The sequence below is a fragment of the Pleurodeles waltl genome, chromosome 6 (assembly GCF_031143425.1).
Source record: "Pleurodeles waltl isolate 20211129_DDA chromosome 6, aPleWal1.hap1.20221129, whole genome shotgun sequence".
Lineage (NCBI taxonomy): Eukaryota > Metazoa > Chordata > Amphibia > Caudata > Salamandridae > Pleurodeles > Pleurodeles waltl.
In genome coordinates this window covers 103,704,104-103,724,218 of record NC_090445.1, presented here as the reverse complement: position 1 = coordinate 103,724,218, position 20,115 = coordinate 103,704,104, and the positions used below count along the sequence as shown (strand labels likewise).

General features: G+C 44.8%; 1 protein-coding gene across 2 annotated transcripts in view; it reads left to right on the top strand.

Annotated features, from left to right (window-relative positions):
* Window positions 1–20,115, top strand: part of CDK12 (cyclin dependent kinase 12) — a 358,486-nt gene that overhangs the window by 3,202 nt on the left and 335,169 nt on the right. The window lies entirely within an intron of this gene.

Here is a 20,115-nt window from a genome sequence, read left to right as displayed (position 1 = left end):
CACACCCACGCCCTTGTATCAGAATAGACCCAGCAATATGTAAATCAGGCCTAGTTTCTGGGAACAGTCCAACCCGAACTGCCAAGCCTGGTCCTCTCTGAACTGTAACATAAGCAGACCAAGATTTTCTCCCAAGTTGGTACTGCACCTGATGGAAGAGCCCCAACACGGTTGACACTGGTCTTACGTTGCTTGGTCAGAGAGGACCTGAGTTGGCGGTTCAGGCTAGACTGTTTCCTATAGATCAGGGCCAATGCTAAGTTGCATATTTAAAGCTCTAATGTGAGATAGCAAAGTGGGCAAAAAAGGTGGACTGGGTAGCGGCCCAAATAATTACCTGTAGCTGAGATTCATTCAAGCATTCTACCCTTCAGTTTTTTATTTACTATGGTACATCATTTTTTTAGCCATCTGCTTGTCCCTCTTCAGGCGTATTAATCTAAATACCCAAATCTTACCCAGTCGCTTGCACGCGTACAACATAATTTTCATAATTTTCTTTTGAACTTTAAGTTCACCTGGCCTTTTTCTAATGGTGTGATTTTGGCCTAAAAAGGAGAACTTGGTAAATTTGTATTTTAAGTCTGAGGCAGTTCAATAGACACTATAGGAAGCAGGCTATTTATGTAGTATACTAATGTAAGAGGACACTGTGCATATAGTCCAGGGCGACCCTTATTGGCTGACAGGGATTAAAATGCTAATCCTACAAGCTCTTGTTTGTGGTAGTGTGGGCGAGCAGTTATGCTTGTTGGAGGACAGTTAAGCATTTATTGCACATACACAAGTCAGCAAGCAAGACACACTGTAAAGAAATCCGACACCAATTGATAAAAATACAGATTTTTATATGAATTTGGATGCCATAAGTAAGTACTTTTCCAGATTAATTTTTATAGGTTTAAAAAGTTCACATAGTGCAATTTCAGGAACTGTAATGTTATTCCTATGGGGAAAAAACATATACTGCAGCGACTTACAGGGCCAATGTTCTGGAGCGAAGTTAAGTATGGGGCAAGGGGCTGGGGGACTCGGGTGCAGTGGCATCTGTGTGCTAGAGTCACTCACGGTTGGAGGGGGGGCCTGCAGAAAGAGGCTGAAGGCTGCGACTGAAAGTCCAGTCTGGCCAAACCAAAGAATGGGCTCAGCTCTTGTGGGTTTCAGGACTCCGTGGGCACCTTCACCTCCCTCAGACTCGGGTTGTGGGGCGCAGATGCAGACACAGAGGTGGCAGGGATGAGGGAATCACTCTTTGTCCTGAGTTCTGCAGAATGGGGGCAAACAGGTCAGCTGTGCCACTCTTGATGTGGGTCTCGCTGCCCCTGAAGTCCCTCGATGTGCAGGTTGTTTTTTTTTCGCTGTGTGTGTCCAGACTGGACACAACAAGCCTTGGCTGCTGCAAGGGGTCCGGTACCCTGGGTGTTGGTGCTCTGCGGCTCAGTCCTGGTGGCCCCACACTTGGAGGAAGGATATGAACTGTAGGAGCACAGTGACCCTTTCCTGAGCTGCTGCTGTGTCAGCGAACTGGACTGTGCGTCTTTGGTGGCTGCGGGGAGTAGCTCCTCTAATCCAAAGGAGAATAACTGGCATTTTGCAAAGCACTGGTGGACCTCTGGGGTTCTTGGAGTCTGTACTGCGGTAAGACAAGTCGATTGTTGGGGCAGCAGGCAGTATGGCAGGGCTGGAGCCAAGTCAGGTGTTGCTTTTATGTACTCAGGGCAGCACTCTTCTTTGTTCACTCCTTCTCTTTGTCCATCAAAATCTGAAGTTCTGGTATTAGGGGGGACCCCTAAGTACTGAATTTAGGGGCGTTAAAGGGAGTGAAGGGTAGTAGCCAATGATCTACTTACCCCTAGTCCTTACACTCACTAGATGACCACTTCCTTTGGGGAGTGGGCATCGCTCTCTCCCAGATTTCCTCATTCCGCCACACACAAGATGGTGAAATTCCTAATTTTGTGTTCACTTCAGGCTGGTCCTCCCCCCAAAGAGATGTGTCCAGCTTGGCAGTGCAACACACCTCCTGCATAGCTAATTATCCAGCCTGTCCTGGTGCTAAATGGGACTCAGTGCAGATGGTTGCCTCACCCAGGTTTGGGGGTAGCTGTGGATCCCATACCAGAGGTAGTAGGGGCTTTGAAGTCCCTGGTATATAGATTTACTGGTCATCTTGTTGGCCTCTTGCCAGAGCAGGCATTGTTTCTGATCTCAGAGAGCAGAGGATGAGACATTACCGGACGTGGAGCTTCAAAGGCCTAGCCACCTTTTTAATGCGACCCAGGTCTCACCAGATGGTGAAGATGATCAACACTCCACCCCCATCCTGACCCCACTTTTGGCAGCCGCACAGGTGGGATATTTAGGGAGATTAGGCAGTGTGCCCACTTCATGCATGTCCAATCCCTAAGGTGGACTGATGTGGACACCACTTCATTCCTCCATCTTGTTTGGAAGGAGTTAGGCTATAGGTTATGCCCAGTTCCCAAAGGAAGTGGGCATAAGAAGGGTGTAGTCACCCTAAAGGTGGTGAGTCCATTGGCTATTGCCTGGCACTCCCTGTAACACCCCTAAACCCTGGAACTCAGATCCTGACTACCTAAGAAGACTAGGACGAAGAAGAGTTGGACCCGCAGAGGAGGAAAAGAGCGACTGACCATGTCAGACTGCCCGCTGACCTAAAAAAAAAAAAAAAAAGTCTGCCTAAGAAACCAACTTGTACTGCCTTCAATAAACACTGCAGTCTCCTGTGAGCAGCGGACATGCTCTGCAACAAAAACTTCAAGGAAAAGAAACTGCAGCTGCTGGAACCCCAAGGTCCCGGCTCCTGAAGTGACGACTGCTCCAATGTCGACAACCCGAAGTTAAGCCAGCCAACCATGCCAATGTGTTGCCCCAGCTACCCAGAAACAGTCCAGTGCTGTCTTACCTATCTTGGACTCACCCGAGACACCTGCAGCCTCTGCATGCAGGCCTTCTCTCCCACAGCCTTGTGGTGAGAGAAAACCAGACACCTCCAGCAATCACTGCATCTGTTGCCCCTGACTCCATCAGAGGTGGGTCACTGGTGTCAACGAAGTCCCCCTGCACTCCTTAGCTCGAGTCCACCCCTGCCAGACTCCCAGATGACACCTGCAAGCTCAACATACAGGACCCCATGACCACGAGTGCCCCCAGATGTTGAAACTCAGTGCCTTTGCATCCGTTGCCCCTGTGCCCTGAAGGAAAGGACCAAAGGTGCACCAATGTCCCTGAGCACCCCAAGTCTACTACCTACCTGTTGTCCCTGACTGGCTTCCTAGCCAGAGCCTGCTGGTCACGAGGTCCCACTCTCATAGAGAACTATTGGGCACCCCATGCATTATTACACCCCTGCAGCTGGTCGCCGCAGTGCTGCCCCTTTGTGACCTGTGGGTGTGGTTCTGATCAGTGCACATTGCTTATCTTTCTTCCTTGAGCTCATCTTCGCAAGTCATTGTTAACCCTGCATTTGCTGAACATTGTGTTCCTCAATAGTATAACATTGAGAGAGCTCAGAGAATTTCAATAAGTGTTGATTTCTGATACTGCAAAGAATTTATGCTTAAAAGTCTAATTACCTGATTACAAAGTTCTTGGGTTTGAAATATATATAAAAATGATTCTTTTTGTAAATTGGTCTCAGATTGATTCTTTGAGCATGTCTCATTTATTGCCTGTGTGAGTACAACAAATGCTTATAAGCACTACCATCTGATAAGCCAAACTGCTCGCCCTCACTACCACAAATAGAGAGAGCATTAGTCATATCTACTTTTGCCTCTGCACTGGACACACTGCATAATGTACTTCTTTTTAGTGCACCATATAGACAGCCAGCCTCCTACAATACCTTTCTCACAGGCAAGATCTATTGACTTTGTCAATGCTTCTTCTTTCTTTCTGGTTTACATCTACTAAGAACAGAATGCGTATACTCCTTAGGGAAGGAGTAGTTTGTTTTTGTTCTCTAAAGGCCTCTCTAACATAAGTTATCTGGTAATACATAATTTTCTCATATTCTCAATGCATATTGGCCTGTTCGCAATGGCATGCTGTATAAAGAGCCTCTTTAAAAGCTGCACACTTCTCTTACTTATCAGTGGAACTGGACATCCATCTGCATGTAAAGATCTTCAATTACTAGGTGAAGCTCATCATACAGCACAAACTGTCTGGCTGCAAAAGTGTGTGTGCTTGCTAGGAACGTTGGCTTGTATTCCGCCCATTACTTAGCATTGGTTAGCTTTTCTGTTACTCATTCTTGCTTGCTTTTTATTCAGTGTCTTTTCTTGTTTTAGCCTTGTCTTGCGTTTGTCCCTCCCATGGAGCATAGCCTCTTTACCAGCTTACTAAGTGGCTACCTTTTATATCTCTTAGATTAACTGTTCCAGAAGAGTGCATCTGTTTTCCATCTGCCTTTTTCGTCTGCTCCTCCCCCCCACACGTTACTATTGCTACCTCTTTCCCATGTGCTTTTCTGCACCCCCCCCAAACTGTCCGTGTATTTCTTTGTTTATGTAGATCGCACACGCAAGTTAATTAAAAAAATGGTACCTAACACTCTTGCCTCAGACGTGCTGGAAGCATTTTCAGAGCAGTGAACTGAAGTCACTCTTGCCCTGTAGTACCCTCCTTTATGTAAAGAACTTAGTATATTGGTAGTGTGTGTGGTGTGTTTTTTTTTTTTTTTTATTTTTTTTTTAATGTATCAATATTTCCCTCCGGGAAATATTTTGAAGATTGTAACTTTGTGCGTTATCTTTTTATCTTGCTGCGCACATTCCTTGCCTTCTCCTTGGGTGTTACTATGCAATGGCTGTTCTGAAGTGCTTTCCACAATAACTTAAGTTCATAAAACTAGATTTAGTTTCTATTTTGTGTTTATGGAGTTTGGACCGGTTAGTGGTAGATTTTTACTTTACATTTTGCTTCTTCCAACCATAGCAGGCAACAGTGGTTCAGCTCACTTAATCCTTCAACACAGAGCACGTACAGTGCCTGAGCACCAATCACATTGTAACGTGAGGGCACCCAGGCACTGACTTTGCGTAAAACAGGGTGCACTTCACCGCCAGGCTTGAGTTGCCAGTACTTTACTAATGGTTTTTCTTTTTTCTGTCGATTCTAAAGGTTTTCAAGTCATCCTTGCCTGTTTAAAACACATCTTCTGGTTATAGTAATTCAAGTAAAAAAACAAAAAAACATGTTCTTTGCTCCATCCACTAAGAATTAAGTTTTCCTCTGTTGTGCTTTAACACACAACCAGGTTTTAGAATGCATCTGCCTGGTTGGAAGCATCCACACAATGCTGTTAAAATTATATGCAATAGTGGTTATTATTATTATTATTTTTTTTATTACAAGCACTTGGTCACCATATTTAGGAGGTTTTCCCCCTTGCCCCCCCGCCCCATTTTGTGTCTAAGCTTTATTTGGGGCAGCACCCCGGGGCTATGTGATAGGTGGTGGGGGCTGCGGACACCCCCTTGCCACCCCTTCACCCCCCCCCCCCCCCCCCCCCAAAAAAAAAAAAAAGCAAATCCCCCTCATGGAGCTGGTCCCGCTGTCAAACTTCAGAGCTTTCATCTGTTGAGTGCAGAGGACAGAGTTGAAATGCTTCAGCAAGCACTGAGCTGCTGTCAGAGCAGCTCTATGCTTGCTGAAGCAGTAGCACGTTAGGGGAAACCTTAAGGCTTCACTGAAATAAAGGTTACAGGGACATTAAAGTTAGGCTCACATTTTAAACGTACAAAACCTTAGAAATTTGCCAGTTATGGTTAGTTACATCAACTACCTATTACCTGTTCCCTAAGGTCACACCCCCACCATATACAGTTTTTTCATCAAAAATGTTACTGCAACTATTATATTGATATTCTTAATGATGTAATCAAAGATATCATAAGTGGCATCATTTGTGGGTAATTAGCAGTGCATTGCGTGGGCACAATTACACTTATTTGAGATAACTGTAGCTCTAACTGGTGAATTTCTGAGGTTTTGTACGTTTTAAAATGTGAGCCTAACTGAAAAGCACCGGTAACCTTAGTGGTTTGTGTGTTTTTTTTTTTTTTTCTTCAGTGAAATTATTCTTATTGATAAAATATTTGTATGTGTATACCTGTGACCAGGTTATAGATGTTTTTGGTAACCTCGAAAATTAACACTGTGATTCCTAAGTAATTTGTGGAAACAGATCTAACCCTTTCATTTTGTTACTCTTAGATGCCCAAAGTAAACACAAGAAAGATACAAAAATGCATTTCAGGGGTGTGGAATTTATTAAAATATCTACTTGTCCAGGGGACAGGTTGCTTCTCAAATCTACTTGTCCTGTAAAAAGATCTACTTGTCCCTTTGATGCCATGTAGTGTGGCGACAAATTATGGCAGCAATCTCATTATGTAAGAGCTCTGATAATAGCCTCTCTGATTATGCCAGGGCTACTACCATAGTAGGGCTTGAATACTTGCAGTTTCAATCCCTACTGTAGCAATTTCCTTATTTTGCCACCTTTCTGCATACTGGGGCTGGAGGAAGCAGTAAGCAATAGTTCCAGGGCTGTAATGCCTTTGAGTCTGCAAACCTACTAACCTGCATGTTTTAAAGATTTTCACCAGCTTCTCTCTAATATTTTCCCATAATAAGAAAGGTTGGACATTTACTCCTGACAATGGCAGAAATTAGAACTTCTTCCAGGGTTGGGAAGAAAGTGGCTGGAGGGAAAATGAACTTGCAAATGCTCAATAGATTTTCACATGAGCAAATCTACACATCGTATTTACCCATGCTAAAATACAGTTCACAAATATTTTATAGGGGTACGACATATACCATGGGTGCACTTTTGTGACTTTCTTTAAGAATTTGGGGCCACATGTAGGTAGGTTCAGATTTGCGACTCACAAATCTGAATGTAGGATGGTGTCCCTGACACCATCTGTGATTCGCAAGGGCTTCGCAAATGCCCACCTCATGAATAATCATGAGGTGGGTCGCAATTTGCGAACCCCTTGCAAATGGCGGCCCTCACAGGGATAGTGGCCTGCTGGAGACAGCAGACCACCATGTCTGTGACTGCTTTTCAATAAAGCATTTTTTTTTTTTTGTAATGCAGCCCGTTTTCCTTAAAGGAAAACTAGATGCATTACAAAAATAAAAATTAAATGTTTTAATTTCATTTTTTCAGAGCAGGCAGTGGTCTGCAGGACCACTGCCTGCTCTGAAAAAATGTTTACAGTGACATTCACAATGGTTTTGCGAAAGTATTAGCACCCATTTGAAATGGATGCAAACTGCGATTGGTTTGCGTCCGTGGTCACAAAACAATCCTACATTGCACTGCGATTCGCAATTAGGAAGGGAACACCCCTTCCTAATTGCGAGTCGCAAAACTGGGTTTGTGCATCGCGATGTGCTTTTTGCACGTCGCAAACAGCGAAAGTCGCTGTTTGCGACATGCAAAAAGCTACCTACATGTGGGTCTTGGTCCCTAATTAGGTCTGGTGTTAACAAAGACATTTTGTTTTTATTAAACTTCTATATCTCTCTCTTTCTGCTGGCTTTACTGTGAGTGATCGCATTCTGCTCTTCCACAAGGAGCATATTGGCACACAAAGTAGTTTTGTTCAGTGTCAGCAACTACAGTGGCAATCAGTGACGTAACGAAACTGGAGGGTGCCCCTTTGCAAAGAACATGGAAGAGCCCTCTCTCCAGACTCACTCAGGGCAGGTGCTGTGCTGAAGAGGCCCCCTGGAGGGCGGCTGCGGGGCCTTTGTTATGCCACTGGTGGCAACGTGTGCTTTTAGAGTTAAAAAGCTTTTTGGGGGGTTTTTGCCAGTGTTTGTTACAATGTTGAGGGCCTGGTAGCTCCTATAACAATAAAGTGCTACAAAAGCCATGTCCAAACAAGACACGCATTGATGAAACTAAAAGACTTATAAAAATATGTCAGATCAGTTGGCTTTGTCAGCGTTTGTTTATTTCCATGCTTCCCATAATCGTGTTGAAAATGGTTACACTGGTTTTCCATTAGAAATATTTTTGGGAAATACTAGCATGCATCAACACATTTTACAAAATGACACTTCATTTGCATCTAATCAGAGAGCATTCTGGGAGCATTATACTTAGCCTTATAGCCTAAACTTTTCAAACATGTGTATACACGTTTGTGTTTTTTTGTACTGGAACCAACGTCAGTAGTGAAGTGTGACCTTAAAACATTTATTTACAGCACTCACCCTAATAATGAAGGCTTTAAAAAAAATGAACCATAAATACAAGTTCGAACAGCATTGTCTTTTGGAAACACATTACCTCAACTGCAGAGAGTTCCACTCTCTGTAAACAGGCAGCCAAAGGGCTTGTGCTGCAGAGGGTTGGGCCTACTTGTCCCAAGGACAAAGTAAACATAAAAACTTGTTGCCCTGGACCCCAAACAAGATGTCCCGGGCGTCGGGCGATAGGAATTCCACATCCCTACATTTTCAAAACACTTACTAAAATGATTGTGTTCTTTTAAATAAAGCATGTGCTGCGATTATAAGCCAGATGAGACATGTTACTGTAAGCAGCATTATTTAAATGACGAACAATTCAACCATGTTAATTGTTACGGATCGTTACTCACTGACAGAGGTACTGAACAGCTACTTTATTTAGCATAAACTGGTTGTCTTCTAACTAGCACAGAAAGAGAAAACAAGGGCATTTCCTTCTGATTGTATGACCCTGAACTATATGTGCAGCCTACAGGGCGATAGTGCCTATCAAGAATAAAGGTGTATGTATCACAATCTTGTGTTAATGGACACTATGTAAAAGGTCACCATTTGAAAAGATGTCCAGCTAAAACGGAAATCTAAAATGGAAACAGGCCATACAACACCACTTACTGCAGGTTAAAATTTTCCAGTTCAACCAGAGTGTTAATGGTGGCCTTTCAAGGCTCAGACCTCTAGTCAAGGATAACATCAAGCAGGAGAACACCAGTGAATTTGTTGTAGGCCCTAGGACAGGTGGGATTACAGCTTGCAATAGTGTGAGTGTGTTGGCCCCATAATGTAACCAGGCATTTCTATTTTGCTGTAAGGCAGAATCTTATGTAACAGACATAGCAGAAAAGCTCCACTCAACTGAGGAAGGCGTGAGTGACTTCAGTGTGTCCTACTGGTGACACCTTTTAGTCTTCTATGTAGACCACCCCTGTCTCTCTTTGAGCCAGTTGAAGGCTTCACCAAACGTTGGAGACAAAAAAAAAAACATCGAAAACAGCTGTGAAGATTGTCCAGAAGGTTAAAAGTAGCTTTTTAGTCTTGGGTTGTTACTTAGACCCAAGGAAAAGCTTTTTTCCTCTTCTATCTATCGCATCCCATTTTTTCCTTTTTCCAGGTTTCCTTTTGAACCCAAGCTGTTTCCAATCGCCTTCCTTCCCATGTAAATATCAATCACTCGAGCAAACTCTATAGCAAGAGGCATGGAAACAAATCTTCAATAAGTGGTAAATGGTCTGCATGTGATATAGGATGCTCTACTGCTTTGTTCCTGTTGGACTCTTCTTGAGACCCTAACTAACTCGAACCATGCTATCTTTACAGACCGGTTAAGTAATATGGGTATCATTGACTTGGCCTAGTTTTAGATACTCGCTGCTTCGTTTCTATGATGATCTATTTTACTCTAACTTCTTAATATTACGTAAGTGACTTTGGAGTTGTGCACGGCTTGTCCAGCTTGCCTGTAATGTTTACTATCCAGGTACAGCCATTTGCCAAGCTAATTTGTTGATTTTGTATGGTTTGCATATGTGGGGAGCATGCAGGATATTTGGGGCTTTCTCATAGTAGCACCATTGATGGGAACACAGTAGTTTCAAAACTGGATACTTTATGGGATTGCACAGCTGCAAATCTTTGCTCAAATATGAGATCTTAGTCATAGGAGTTGGAAAGATCATGTGGCAATATTTCATCCGGCCAACTTCTCTAGTGCTTGTCCATCGACCTTTTGAATTTGTAGTGTAGAAACTTTGATATTTTGATTCACAAGCAGCCATTACAACACAAGCTAACGTTTGCTTTCCTTCGGTTCCAACAACAAAAATGGACAAGGAAATCAATAACTCATTCCTCCTTATTCTAAAATTTGAAGTTTTTAACTGTCATTTCTTCTTGACTAGGACTTTGTAACATCTTTTACTGTACTAATTCCAGCCTCCTATATGCTGTAGTGTGCGCAAAATGTAGACTGTCTTCAAAACGCTATTGAACTTTGCTCCTCGTAGGTCACATTAATGATGGTAAATAAGGTTTTGCAATTCAAAACTTAAATCTGTGTTGATATGGAAATCTTACAAGTTTTTTGTTTTACAGTGATGTTAAGTATGTATTTTTGTTGTTTCTATTTTGCTGTAGTTGTATTCACTGTGCTTCTTTGTAAATGTAGTCTACTATTCATCCGCCCCTTTTCTGAGTTCAGTTTTGCCGTGTAAGAAAATGATAAATATAGCATTTCTTTGTGGCCTGACTATTCACTTGTTGGATTTAAAAAGTCCCAGTTGAAGTCCTATGAAACAGTGTGCGAATAATGTTAGCTGTTTGCTGTTATTAAAACTATGTGGGGAAAATGCCCTTTCTCCTAAGTAAACAACCCGTTTCATGTTTCTTATTTTTCATTGATTAAAGTTAAGTCAGAAATAATCCTACATTTAACTTTTGACCTCCTAACAGAGCAGTTGCCACCAAAATAATGATGCCATGATTGCTGTCTCTGATTTAGTGTGTTGATTTGTGACATAAACTGGGTACTTTTTAAACATTGACGTAAGCTTATTTTGCCTGAATTCTAAGCAAAACCATATCTATGGGGTATATCCTCCCCAAATGAAATTAATAGTAGAGAAAAGTAAATTGTAGCTTTTCTTAAAGTGGAAAATACATACTGTGGTCAAATAAAGTGACATTAGTGATTCTGAACACTCTGTGTTGAGTAGAAATATGAAATTGTAATTAGAAAAGATTTTCTCTTATTTGTTTCTGAAAATTCTAAAAAAAAGGGGAAAAAAGGTTAGATGTTGTCTTTTTATCAGTGCTTGTCATGTGATGAGACACTTCCACCACTTGCATAGTTCTGGGTTTCATCTGTTGTGCCTTTTACGTCGCTCAAATATATGGAAACTACATTGCTCTCTTAGGGTACACTGCTGTGTTTACATGCCCTACTGAAGATGATTGGTATATACAAGATGAACACATCTATGCAACAGAGCCCTTACTAAGTTGTTTCTGTCTGTATGTTTAGCAGCATGGTAAATTAGGCATTTTAAGCTAAAAACTTCTTGTTTTATGTTTAAGATCTCTTTATTTATGTAGGATAGGGCAGTAAAAAAAAGGTGCAACATCACCCACCTACCTCCATTTGCCAATGGGGAACTTCCATTGAATGGAGCAGCATAGGACTAATAGGTGTTAAGGGAGGGTGGGGGAGGGCTTGTAATACTGACCAGTAGTGTGAAATGACCAGTGGGTAGTTCAGGAAATAAATAAAGCAATTTGGTCAGCTCCCTCTAAAGCCCTAGCAGTCTGACACATCTAGGATTGGCTACTGTCAGAGGTGGTCAATCGGGAGGATACGTATGTACAGAGTTCAGGTCAATTCTGTAAATTCTTCCAACAGATAATACTCAAACCCCAGGTTTTTTTTTTTTTTTTTAAATAAGGGGCAGCAAGCCAGCCACAGCTGCTGTGTTTTTCTATCCCTAATGTGTTCCATAATTTATGTAGCCAATCAGTGTGTGTCAGGGTTACATTGGAGCCCCTATGGGAGATTAGCAGCTGCTTAGCCGCTCCTAGGGCCAATGTGATACCACGGCCTCTAGGAGAGCCAGGAGAATGTTGTGGGTTTGGGAGTTCCAACAACACGTAAATGGAGATTCTTGGTATGGCAGCGTCTCAGCTTGTAGGACAGATTTCCAAAAGGAATCAATTTTGGGGCTATGCCACTTAATGTGTGTGTGTGCGGTCTTGGCCACATTTGCACCAACATTTGCTGTCGTTATTTGACGTTCAACTAGCAACTTTCGCCAATGTATAGTACCAGTAGTGGACTATTAAAAAAAAAAAATGCTTTAGTATTCATGTTTCATGCCGTGACCTTTGCAAGCTGTAAGATAACACACCACTGCTTATCTGTAAATCAGTGGCCACACTCCATCTCCCATCCACACCAGGCTAACATTTGGGGCAGCGTAGGGAGGGTAATTAAAAAGGTGTATATGTCGGGCAGAAATTGTTTATCAGATGTACGAGTAAACAAGCATCTTTCAAATTGAAAGGGGTCTGCTTGCATGTGGGCGAATTGCTGAAGAAGTCACCCAGTGGCAGACAGCCAAATACTGCCTCTATGGTGTTTCTGGAAGACCATATCCCTCTTGAAGTTGGGTAAAGTCCTTTATTCCATCCTCGTCAAGAGGTCACCAATTCTTTTACTATTGGCTTCTCACCAGACAGCGAACAATAGTTAGTTCTGTGCAGGTGGAAATCTGGGTTTCTAGTGAGTGGGGTCTGCAGGGAAATTGGTGTGGATAGCCTTTTTGTAACCTGGACTGTATCCCGCGTCCTTAGTGTAGCTCCCAAGATGGGGGAGATGTGTACACCTGATCGATGGTGTTTATTTGGCAGCCATCGAATCTTCCAAATATGTACACCGCCCATGGTTCGTTGATAAAAGACCAATGCTTCTCGGTGTATGGCTGTGATCATTCTAACATATATTGTGACTGGGCTGCTTGGTAGTAGCTCAACAGCCCCTACTCTGTCTGCTGCAGGTATGCTTGAGCCTTCACCATTCTGGCTTTCTTGCCAGCCCAAATATAGTTCTCAAACGTGCGTTTCTAAGTTGTCAAGTAGGTTAGGGGTGGTTGCAGGGGTAGGTTTTGCATAAAATAGAGCACTTTAGGCAAGAGTGTCATCTTAACTGCGGCCAGACGGGCAAACAAAGAGGGAGAGCTGTAGGGAGGTAGACGTGCGGATTGTGTTGTAAATCCTAGATAGTACGGGAGCTAACAGGGTTCCAAAAATCCTGTAGAACTCCACCCCAAAGCCATCAGCTCCTGTCGCTTTGCCCCACTTGGAGTCGTTGAATGGCCAGGAGTACTTCAGTAGGAGTAGTGTCTTTGTTCAGATTTGCCCTAGCCGTCCGATGGATCTGGGGCAGAGGGATGGAGTCAAGATAAGCCTCCACACCCTCAAGAACAAGCTCATCTGGCGTGTAAAGAGCAGTATAGAATACTTTTAATTGCTTAAGAATTAGGTCTTCCCAGCATATCAGGGTATCATTGGGCAACCTCAACTGCGCCACTCTCGGCTTCACGGCCTGAGAGCGGAGATGATGGGTCAGCAAGCGGCCTGCTTTGTTTACTCTGCGTAATACTTCTGTTTTGTCCAGAGTAAGGTATATTCTGCCTTATCCATACCAGGTGCGCGCAACTGTTTCCGGGTCATAGTAAGGAGCTCCCTGGTTGCCGTCAACCCGTAAGCCTATTCGAGGCTCCAGATCCCGAATAGTGTCCTCTAACTGATGTCGTTTATTGTGTCAAATCTTGCCGCTAATGCTGTAAATTGGCCTCTGATAACCGGCTTAAGAGTTTCCCGTGATGTGGGTCGCTAGGGTATTTGTGAGCAGATAGTGGCCTATTGTGTCACAAATTTCCACTAAGGTGTCTTAAGGTTTAGTGTTGAGACACCAGGATCGCATGGTCAGTACGTAGGTAGGGAGGGTGAGATGCAAGGTAATAGGGGAGTGATCAGAAATGGAGGCCACCCCAATCTATGAACGTGCCACTGCACTAGTACGGCATGACGTGGTATGGAAGAGATCTATGTGTGCGTATGTTTGGGCTGCTGAGGAAATAATGTGTACTGGGATGTTGCAGACGCCATACGTCCGTCAGACCAACCTCATACAGCCATTCCCGGAAACCTTTAGAAAAAGCGCCCTTCTGACCATGTTGTTGGGCAGATCTTTCTATTTGGGAGTCCTGAACTATTTTAAAATCTCCTCCTACAATTATATCTACGTCTAATGTGGTGAGAACTCTTCCCTAATGCATCTTTAAGAAAGCTTTCCTGGTGGTTATTAGGGACATAGACATTCGCTACAGTTATCATACAACCATGTATGTTGAGAAGCCTCCCGGTTATATCCACTTGTGTGCATTCCACCCTCGCTGGGGTACTAAGCTAGCAAGATTCCCACCCGTCTTCCTGGTCCAGATGAGTAGCACTGATGGTCCTACCATCGTGACTGCAAGGATTTCCAGTCCACTCTCAACATGTGGGTCTCTTGAAATAGACATATGTTGCTTTTCGTGTATCAGTGTAGGGATAGGAGGGCCAGCCTTTTCACAGGAGCATTCAGGCCTCTGACATTAAGACTAAATATGTTTACCATTAAGGTGGTATTTGAAAATTGCTAGATCGGGCCCCCATAGTCTGATCATAGACAGAGAGGCAGAGAACCCACATGTGCCATTAATATAAGTTGTAAACCTAGTGTGGTCATCACCAGGAAAACGGGAATAAACATGTAACAAACAATCAACATAGTGGGGTTCAGTCCGGTGTATCGATCCGTTGTTAGTCATCCACTGTCATGGGGAGTGGAGCTCCACCAGTCAAGCGCCACCATTCACGGTCTGCCATCCATCCACGACCATCAACAGGAGACAAGACATGCAGGGTCCCCCACAACAATCGCCATTCACAAGCAATCTTTAGAGGCCAGGTGAAGCAGTGCTAATGCTGTGAATCAGCTTCTGACAGGCTGTCGCAGTTCCTCAGCCTTGTAAGTAGTGCAGCCCTCTCTTTTCTGCTCTGAGTTCATAGCCTTGTTTGATTTATATCTATGTGACTGGGCCCCGCGACGACCTCTTATGCCATGTGTCTGTTGATCCTGTGTGGAACCCTGAGGTGCAGTGCCTCTCAAACCTGCAGCAGCATGTTTGGCAATGCCTGGGCATTTCTAGTGTGGGAATGCTTCGTGTTTCATTCTGCCAATCAAATTGCAGACAGAAGGGGTGGCCCATTTGTACCAAATTTGTTCTCCTGGAGGACATCCGTCATGGGCTGAAGGGGCCTGCGGTGTTGCAACGTCGTCAGTGACAGGTCCTGAAAGATGCCCATCTTATGGCCTTCAGTCAATTGTAGTGTGGTCGCGAACTGCTGATAGTATGGTTTCCCTCTGTCTATAGTAGTGTAAACAGGCAAGCATGTCTTGAGCCTATCCCTGGTTGCGCGCACGTCGGCCAGCTCGGAGTTCAGTTAAGTGTAATGTCCTGATCTTTTGGAGTCGGGCCCACATGACGGAAAAGGCACATCGCAAAGTCCTAAAGGCTCCCGGAGACTCCCTGTGTAGGCATTCCTTTAATGCGAGTATTAGCTAGCAACAACCTATTCTCCAGGTCTTCCAGTTGGTACTGAAGTTCTAGGTTCCTGTCGTGCAGGACAAGGAGTTCTCTTCTGTGGCTGTCCAATTCTTCTTCTCTTGCAGCTTATCCCCCTTCTACAACAGAGTCTTTAGGAGGATCCATCTTTTTAGCAGAAGTCTTTGTCAAAAGATCCTTAAGAGGGCCTTCCTTCTTAGCATGTCTCTGTAGTCTGAGGGGTAAGTCGTTTATGGCAGGTCAGCAAAGGTTCCAGCAAACCGATTATCTGTCGAGGCACAGCTAGGTAGTCAGTGGATCTCCTGGACTCTGCCAGCCCCACCGCCCCATCACTAGGCAGGCAAACGCTGCAGGGATGCACAGGTAATTGCTAACTGTGCCTGTGGACTGGATTTCAGCGCTGATCCACAGGTGGGGGTTGGCCCATGCTGTCCGTGGCGAGACCAAAGGACAGGCCAAAATCACATGCTCTCTTTTGCACAGGAAATGGCATATAAGGCACTCTGATGTACGATGGGGCCTGTTTCGGCCCCTACTTAGGAAGCTGTTCCTGCGACCCAGAGAGGTGCTTGTGTGCTGTGCCTAGGCCGCACAAGGGTCACCGACATCGATCTCGTCGTAAGACAGGCCTTGCACTATATAACACCATCTGGGCCCAAAGCGCTTCCAGACCCACACCACAAGTGTCCTTTTTAAATAAAAAGAAAGAAAGAAATGATCTTATCTGAGTTCCCAAAAATTGGCCGTGTTGCAGGCCTACCAGTGTCTAGCGCGGAGCTGCCACTTGGGTGGGGCACCCAGAAGACCGGAAGCGATGCATGTGGCTTTGCTCGTTTCTTTAAGGGGAAGTCTAATATTCTGTGCCGCTGCACCATTCGTTCCACTCCAGGGAAACGCTCCTACGCGGCAGCCATCTTTGCCACACCCCTCCAAACTCCTTGGTTTATGCAAACTAATAACTCAAGATTTCAGATCCCGTGTGTTGGGTGAGTTTACCTCCACTTCCATGACAAATGTTCCTATTTTTGCTTGTTCAACATGGGATCCAAACAAACTTTAGATTGGTCTTTGAGCATTTTGATGGTTATTTTCAGCTCTGCATGAAGAACACCCCTCTAGGATGATCAGCATTTTTAAATTCCAGATTTGATGATTCTGCTTTGCTATGTACATGTTAATAATAACCACATTTGACTATGATATGGCTGTTACCTGGACTGTTCCATGGTCCAGTGTGAAATACAGGGTTACATAGTGACTGTGTGGTGATGTTGTGTTGTGTTAGGTACTGTATGTTACAGAGACTTGTGTATTGCTTTATCACCACTACTATGGTCTAGCCTCGGTGTTGGAGACTGTTAACTGCCATGGTCTTGAGAATACGAAATTTCCTAGCTATCGTGAAGGAAAGTTTCAATTCTATTAAGGACACGGAGGCGAGGATTATGCAAATCTTTCTTCACTCTTTATTCAACAGCAAGTTCAAAGTTAAACAAAACATGAACAGAAAAACTACAAGTTCCATGAGCCCGCCGCCATGGTAACGAGTATCCAATGAGGTGCCCTCCTTCACGTCAGTATAAATGGCCCGAGACACGTCACACTTCCTCGACTTCACTGCGGAAGGAATCCTGGTAGAGTCAATTGGTCGTAGTTTCGGAACCTAAAAAATAGGTGTAATTAGATGCAAGTCCGATAGAACACAGGAAACCTACCAAAGGCAACAAAGTTATGAACTCCAAAACACATATAAATGAAAATATATCTGAATCAAGTGTTTACCTGAAAAATTAAAATATGAGCAGAATAACCAATAAACAAAGGCATAAACGCAAGTATACCACCTTGCTACGCAGATAGATGTAATCGGGAGGGAACATATCCGCGAAATGTATGTGGGTGGGATAATCCTCGCCTCCGTGTCCTTAATAGAATTGAAACTTTCCTTCACGATAGCTAGGAAATTTCGTATTCTATCACAGGACCGGAGGCGAGGATTATGCAAGTTCAAAGCTTACTTACCACCAGTGCGGCTGCGTCGTGAATTGGTTTAAAGTAAAACGTCTTAAAAGTAGACTCTGAAGACCAATCAGCAGCATGCATGATGTCCTCCAATCTGCCCCCCACCTGTATGGCTTTGGAAGCCATAGCTCCCCGAGTAGAATGAGCCCCAAAAACTCGAATATCTATACCTGCCTCAGAGAGAATCCACCGAATCCATCTGGCAATGGAGGGAGAAGAAACCGCCCTAAACGGCTTCTTAATAGAAATCAACAATTGAGTCTCACCTGGGGGTCTACAAGAACTGGTTACTTCCTCATAGACTTTGAGACATCTAACCACACATAGCCTCGGGGAATCAGGAAAAACGGGATAGGACACCGACCTGGTATTATTCTTTGTTCTCCTTGCAATAGTAAACGTGACTCCTTCTGGAGTAAAGACTCGAGCGGAAACATCCAGTGCTCTGATATCTGACACACGCTTACAGGAAATGAGGCAGAGAAGCATGGCTAATTTTGCCGACAATTCCTTCATCGACAAATATTGGTTGTCCCGCCAAGAGGATAAGAGATTAAGAACCAAGTTCACATCCCAGAGCTCCGAATATCTAGGTTGTGGAGGTCTGGAGAGTCTAATACCCCTAAGAAGTTTACAAACCCAGGGATGCCCCCCAATCGGGAGATTATTCAGGGGAGGATGGCCCGCAGAGATGGCCGAGCGAAAAGAATTGATGGTGCGATACGCTAAGCCGGATGCAGCTAATTCCGCCAGGAAATTGATGATGTCGGCAATGCTGGCCCCCATGGGATCGCAGTGTTTGCCCACACACCAACTAGACCACCTATTCCATGCTGATCTATATCGTTTGCATGTACCAGGGGCCCAGGCCTGTGCGATGAAGTTATTAGCTTCCTGCGAAAGCCGGTTGTTTTGCCAATGATGCCGGAAATCTTCCAAGCTATGAGGGGAAGATGACCTTGAAGGATTAGAGGGTGGCAGAACCCCGACGGATCCAGGAGTATCGAGGGAAAATCCGGGAGGCGAAGAGGACACTCGCACGAGAGTTCCAGCAGAGTCGGGAACCATGCCTGTGATCTCCACCAGGGGGTTATTAGAATCACCGTCGCCTCTTGGCGGCGAACTTGAGCAGCAACCCGCGGGATAAGAAGAAACGGGGGAAAAGCATAACCCTGAAGAGTGCCCCAATGTTGGAGAAACGCATCTACTGCCATCGCTCCCGGATCCGGACGCCAGCTGAAGTATAGGGGAAGCTGGGCATTCCAACGAGACGCAAAGAGATCCACTGAACAGGGACCCCAATGATCCATGATCGCCTGAAAAACCGAGCGATGTAGTCGCCAATCGCTGGGATCCCGGAGAAACCGAGAATTCCAGTCTGCCCACACATTCTGGGTTCCCGGAAGATACTCCGCTGTGACTGAGATTTGGTGTTGAAGGCAAAAATGCCAAAAATCTATCGCTAGCCCCGCTAGGGCTCTTGATCTTGTTCCCCCTAAACGATTTATGTATTGCACTGCCGATACGTTGTCCATCCGTAGTAGAACTACGCATGAGACCTTGTTTCTCGTGAGGGACTTGATTGCAAAAGAACCCGCCAGGAGCTCCAGGCAGTTGATATGCATGGTTAGTTCCTGCGGGGTCCAGCGTCCCCCCAACGAGATGTCCCCGCAACGAGCCCCCCCATCCCTGGCGACTGGCATCTGACTCGATCACCAGATCCGGGGCCGCCCCAAAGATGGCCCTGCCATTCCATGCCTCCATGTGGTCCAGCCACCAACACAACTCCGTCCTGGCCTCTTGAGACAGGGAGATCAACTCGGAGTACGTCACCCCTCGGCGAAGGTGAAACGCTTTCAAGCGTTGCAGGGCTCTGTAGTGTAGGGGACCCGGAAAAATGGCTTGAATCGAAGACGAAAGCAGGCCTACTACTCTGGCTAACTGGCGTAGAGAGATCTGGTCCCGTTGCAGGACCTTTCTCAGTTCCTTCTTTATCTTGGAAATCTTCGTCGCCGGGAGACTGAGAGACGCTGAGCGGGAATCCACTAGAAACCCTAGGAAGACTAACGATTGAGTCGGGGTAAGTTGCGACTTCTGTTGGTTGATCACAAAACCAAGGTCCTGGAAAAGCGCAATAGTTGTGTTCAGATTGAACATCAACCGAGACCTGGACTGATCCATCAAAAGGATGTCGTCCAGATAAATTATGAGGCGAATGCCTTGTAACCTCAGAGTTTCCACTACTGGTTTGAGAAGTTTTGTGAAGCACCACGGCGCCGACGACAGGCCGAAGGGGAGTGTGGTGAATTCGAACACCTGGTTGTTCCATAAGAATTGCAGGAATCTGCGATGGGGTGGAAAAATAGGGACCGTGAGGTACGCGTCCTTGAGATCTAGACGAACCATCCAGTCCTCCTGTAAGAGGAGGTCGCGGAGCAAGTGAATACCCTCCATTTTGAAATGTCTGTAAACCACCCACTCGTTGAAAGCACGAAGATTGATAACGGGACGAAACCCTTTGTCCTTCTTGTCCACCAAGAAGATGTTGCTTACGAAGCCTGTGGGGTGAAGGGTAGTAAAGGAAATGGCACCTTTGTGAAGAAGGGCCTGAACCTCTAAATCTACGAGTTCT